This window comes from Triticum aestivum, chromosome 7A (genome assembly GCF_018294505.1).
Source record: "Triticum aestivum cultivar Chinese Spring chromosome 7A, IWGSC CS RefSeq v2.1, whole genome shotgun sequence".
NCBI lineage: Eukaryota > Viridiplantae > Streptophyta > Magnoliopsida > Poales > Poaceae > Triticum > Triticum aestivum.
This window is the reverse complement of record NC_057812.1, coordinates 162,197,819-162,203,818: the sequence shown is the minus strand read 5'-3', so window position 1 is coordinate 162,203,818 and position 6,000 is coordinate 162,197,819. Positions and strand designations below refer to the sequence as shown.

The following is a 6,000-nucleotide window of genomic DNA, read 5'->3' as shown; positions in this document are numbered from 1 at the left end:
TCTTGGTCCTTGGATATGATGTCTTCTGCCACTCTCCTTGGTGGCTATTCTCCACCATCTCAGTCCCCTCTGAGGTCAGCTGAATCTGATCAGTGGCTGTCTCTGCCTAATCCACCAAGTGTGTACAAGACAAGATCTTTGTCTGTCACAAGTTCTCCTGCTGCTGCAAGTTGATCAGACTGGAATTTGATCCTGCGCAGATAATCTTGAGCAGTCTGGGATCCTTTCTTGATCGTTTGTATCTGAATACGCACCTCAATTATTTGAGCATTTGTCATACAGCCAAGACTTCCGGTTTTTTTTCATCCATGCCTATAAGTATAATTATCTTTTCCAATCCGAGTGTTCCATCGGACTTACTCCATTTGCTTCTAGGGTCCATTTGCTTCTAGGGATATATAGGGCTGGAGTCGTCAGTGCTAGAATGAAATGTGAATGAGAGCATAGATTGATTGTCTCACTGCATGTACGTATAGTAACCGGTTAATAATACTAAGGGTCCCTAATACTAATCTCGACATGAGAGGAACGTGTCCTCTCGACCTTGATATGTACTAACAAATATGGTTTTTTCACTCAGACATGAGAGGTGAGATCGATTATATGATGGAGACAGATGGAGGAGCAGAAAGTGAGAGATTGTTGCGTGAAGCACATGTAAGGTGTACAACTCTTGAGACAGATGCATCGAGGTGCCGGCCTGTGAGAACGCTCGTCATAGCATTGCGCCATAATTTTGTGATGGGTCTTTCGTTTTAAAAATAGGAGTTTTTTGGGTCTAGTTTACCGGTCCGTCAATAAATGCGTATGAAAAGTTAAATAGTTGATGTGATGGATGTGCCCGGTATCGATCAATGAAACATCGACTCGATGCAGGATTTCAATAGAACGAAAAACATCATAAGTAGTAGAGGGATAGGTACTTATTCCTGGCCAGCGGTATCATTGCTGCTCCCCGCCTAATGCGGATCATTGTGCAATGCTTATGTGAAATCTCAATCCAAAAAATATTCGTTTCGTTGGAAAAACCAACGCCGACGTCAAGATCAGTCTCCTTTCCTTTCAAAAGTGAGCGAGCAGAGCTGAAAAAGATGGAGTTACCTGGAGATGAACAAATTCGATTTCATAACACAAACAGCACAAAGCGTCTCTCACGTCCACTCTTTTATTTTTAATTTTTCCCAACCTGTGTTGGATCCACAGCTTGTGAACCGGCTTTTGGAAGGGGTGGAGGCACCTACCTTGAAAGACATGAACCTCCTTTTAAAAATGTATGGAATTGCACCCGGAAATACACAGGCTTTGCTTTTTGAAATCACAAAAATGGTAGAATCATACATGCAGCAGGCAGAATTGGCTTTGCCACCTGCATACGATGTTACCTGGTTTTGTAACCAGTTTCTGGGCGTGGATTCTTTCCCGTCTCTAAGGGAGACTTTCGCAGATTTACATTTCAAGGGGCGCGAAAGCTTCACTTGGAACGCGGGCTTTGTTAATTTTTATAACGAAATATGGAGGGCCGAAGACTCCCCGTCGGGTAGCGTTGTAAGTGCTTCGAATCAGCTTTTTTGGAAACCCCATTGGATCAATTTGTCATTTACCCAATAATTGATCTTCATGTGGGTAACTTTTATTTTACATTTACAATTTCAGTCTTGTATATGCTGCTCACTGTCGTTTTGGTCGTTTTTTTTGTTACGAAAAAGGGAGGTGGAAAGTCAGTGCCAAATGCATGGCAATCCTTGGTCGAGCTTATTTATGATTTCATGCTGAACCTGGTAAACGAACAAATAGGTGGTCTTTCCGGAAATGTGAAACAAAAGTTTTTCCCTCGCATCTCGGTCACTTTTACTTTTTCGTTATTTCGTAATCCCCAGGGTATGATACCCTTTAGCTTCACAGTGACAAGTCATTTTCTCATTACTTTGGCTCTTTCATTTTCCATTTTTATAGGCATTACGATCATTGGATTTCAAAGACATGGGCTTCATTTTTTTAGCTTCTTATTACCTGCGGGAGTCCCACCGCCGTTAGCACCTTTCTTAGTACTCCTTGAGCTAATCTCTTATTGTTTTCGTGCATTAAGCTTAGGAATACGTTTATTTGCTAATATGATGGCCGGTCATAGTTTAGTAAAGATTTTAAGTGGGTTTGCTTGGACTATGCTATTTCTGAATAATATTTTCTATTTCATAGGAGATCTTGGTCCCTTATTTATAGTTCTAGAATTAACCGGTCTGGAATTAGGTGTAGCTATATCACAAGCTCATGTTTCTATGATCTCAATTTGTATTTACTTGAATGATGATACAAATCTCCATCAAAATGAGTCATTTCATAATTGAATAAAAACGAGGAGCCGAAGATTCTAGGGGGCTACAGCTGCGCTTTTGCAGCACTGAACATGGTTCCGAGTACTCAAGATATTGCGTTTGTGTTTGGAGAGGTGTAGATTGTAGATTCCAGCCGAGAAGACCAGGAAAAGATAAGGATAAAGAATGTCATATATCTCAGGAGCTAGATCACTTCCCGATGAACAAGTCAGAATTGCCTCAACAAAAATGGATGGAATTGGACCGAAAAAAGCCATTCAGCTTCGTTATCGATTAGGTATCAGTGGGAACATCAAGATGAATGAGTTAACTAAGTATCATATCGACCAAATTGAACAAATGATAGCTCAAGATCATGTTGTTCATTGGTAATTGAAGAGGGGAGAACGAGCAGACATCGAACGATTAATTTCTATTTCTCGTTATCGTGGAATTCGTCATCAAGATGGATCGCCCTTACGCGGTCAACGAACTCATACTAATGCAAGGACTGCTCGCAAGCAAATTCGGAAATGAAAGAAGGCTACCGAAAGAACAAGCAACGGATTTCGCGCTCATCCCTTGCTAAAGCGCATACGTTTTCTTGCTCCTTGGTACTTGTCTGATCAATCACACTGTTCATTAGTTCACTTGATTTTTCATTCGATGTCTTGAACCGCTTACTAATCACGTATACGTATAGTAGGCCCCCTTCGCCACTCCATGTCTGGCCCGTCTTGGTCTCGCTCACTTCGCCCGCCTATCGCATCGGCTCGGCTTCGTCCGTCAAGCGATAGCTTCTGCCTCTGACGGCTTCACTATCGCTCATGACTGGTAGTAGTTGTCTCTATGTAGTAGTCGGCCTTTGTTAAGCTTCGCCAAAAGCGACTAGTCGCTTCCCGAATGCCTCTTTCTTGTACTAATTAATGTGTATGGTCTAGTCTTTCCAATGCCTCCTTCCTTGCCGCCAACGCACGCTAGATGGAGAGTAAGCAAGCTACCTTGCTTGCATTGCATTCGTTAAACGGTAGCTTCCGTGCCCTTCCTGCCTGCTTCAATTGATGTGAATGATCGTGTCTTCGACATCAATTTCAGTCTGATTAGATATGTCATTGAAACAAATCTGTTTTGTCTCTATTTTCTTTTCGGATGATGAGGATGAGCCAGCCGATCCTAACATAATTTTGGAGGAGCCGGACGACGAAGCCTCAAAATCAGATAAAGATGTCTCCGACGCGACCGGACTTCCACTAGATTTTTATAGGGGTCAGGAGGGAAAAGATATGTTGTTTTCTATCAGTCCCAAGCGGATACTCCCCAGCTTCCACGGTCCGCTTACCGAGGAAGAGATGCGGGAGGACCCAGGGCCAGAGCAAGTTGGGTTGGGGTATAGAGCCGTAAGCGCGGTGGGGGTGACAGAGGATGTGCTCGTACGGTTCATAGTTGGGTATGATATTCTCGTGGATTGTTGGGAACGTCCTCTATATTCGAAATATGCCTTTCTAGGAGCATTACGATCTGCAGCTCAAATGGTCCCTTATGAAGTCTCTATTGGTCTTATTATTATTGTGCGCCTTGTGAGCATGTTTGGATCCGCGAAGGCAATCACTCGGATCTTCCCCTAACCCAACCCGGGAACGGACCGGAGGGAACCGCAGCATGAGGAATGTCCACGTCTTGTCGCAAGGCTCATTTTGAGTTTTGGGTCATAGGGCGGGCAGTGCAGTCCGGGGCACAAGGGTCCTGGTACTACCCAGGTGCGAAGAACCCCGAAGGCGACTGCAATGAGCAAAAATGTAACTCACCGGCCTAAACGACGAGCAAACACTCAAACGTGAGAGCAAGGGATCACCCAACGAATGGACGAGCTCCAAGGAGGGAGGAGAGAGGGAGGCAAGAACCATGCTTTCAGAGAAGTGGCGGTCCGAATCCACTCTGACAAAAGAAAATAACAGACTAAGCCGTGCCATAAGGGGGGCATTCTCCACACGGGGCAGGGCCAAGGCCTTCATGTATGGGTGACAGATCGGCCATAGGAGTACTCCGGGATATACACCAGGGCAACTAATGTCGAGCATACGATGATGCCGCCCGTTTTCATTTCGTGAAAGTCCCCGGCAGAGGAAAGGGCTGTAGGTGATGGCGCGTTCTGCTTCTTAGGGCGATGAAATCATTCCTATGGGATCGTGCGTGGCAGCTGGTATAGATGATGATGAAAGGCGGTCCGCTTGAACCGGGACCTATTCTCATAATAGGCAACAAGCAAAGCTAAATAGGAAAGGGGGCGACTGATGACTGCCTTTTTCGTCAGAAATCAAAAAGGGTGGAATGTGGAGCTAATATGGCTGGCTACAAGTATAGCCAAAGAAAGATGAGATGAGACGGACTGTCAGAGGACGCAGCGGGACTACCAGGGGAAAGCCCGCCCCCGCTAGCTAACATAGATATCTATTCTCGGTGCGCATATTCGAGATTTAGAATCTCTTTCCGACCAGGCCAGGCCGAATCAGGCCACCACTTGGGATGGGAATGGCTCAGCCCACATGCATCACTTGATGAAAGCACTCCAGTCCAGTCGCCTCCGATCAGTGGCTTGTCAACCACCGGACCGTAGCTCCTCACCAAATGCCCCTGCGTTGGGGCAACACAGCACATGACTAGTTCGCTCAAGGACCACACCCTCTCGAGAGCAGGATGCCGGCCAAGATGGAGCGCCAACCTAGACTTTCCTTGGGCTTGCCTTGCCCCAACATCTAAATAAAGGGCGGGCGCCGAAAAGGAAGCAGTGACTCCTTTTCGACGAAAGCTTAGCTTGGTAGGCGCAGCTTACTCACCCTACTCCCTTAGACAATGCAATGCTCTGAACACGAAAGTTTGCAGTTCAGCCCTCTTCTCCCATGCAGAGTCGCAGGCAGCGCCTCAGATAAAAGCACGGACGAGCCACATGCAGGGAAACTTGCACGTGTGGTTCTGGCTGGGGACCCCGGTATACTGTACTAATATGTGTAGGTCCCTGTAATTCGAGTGAGATTGTTATGGCGCAAAAGCAGATATGGTCCGGTATTCCCTTGTTCCCCGTATTGGTTATGTTCCTTATTCCTCGTCTAGCAGAAACTAATCGAGCTCTGTCTAATCTCCTAGAAGCGGAAGCTTAATTAGTTGCAGGCTATAATGTAGAATATGCGTGGGATGCGATCCTTAATAGTTCACTGTTGGCGGAAGCCAATGTCTCGGGGACTCATTCTGACTTAAACAAGGGGTGGGTCTTTACCAACTTCCAAATCCAAGATTTAGGGAAAAAAAGAGGGGCAGGGCACTCTTCATTCTTCATTCGAAACTCATGAATCTCGGCTCGGAGGTTTTTGCCTTGTTATCAAAAAGGGGAGTTGGGTAAAGCAAACTCCCTCCTTGACGAGCACGGGGCTTAGTCAAGTAGAACCGGGTTGCGCTGCTTGATGCTCCGATCGAAAACAAATCAGTGGGGCCATGCCGGTACGACAGAATATGCATTAGAAAGGTCAATCCCTCCCCCCTTTTTTATTTTTTTAATGAAAAACCGGGCCGAACTTCTAAAAAGCAGCCCACCCGCTTCCATAGAACAATATCGCGGCAACATAGACCTAAGTGGATTTATTGGATCCTGGGGAACCATCACAAGTACGGCCGGCCTATAGAACGAGAATGCCGT

General features: G+C 45.8%; 1 pseudogene; it reads left to right on the top strand.

The window, feature by feature from the left end:
* The first annotated feature begins 1,107 nt into the window (after positions 1–1,107).
* LOC123151324 (ATP synthase subunit a-like) lies at positions 1,108–2,360 on the top strand (annotated as a pseudogene).
* The last annotated feature ends 3,640 nt before the right edge of the window (positions 2,361–6,000 follow it).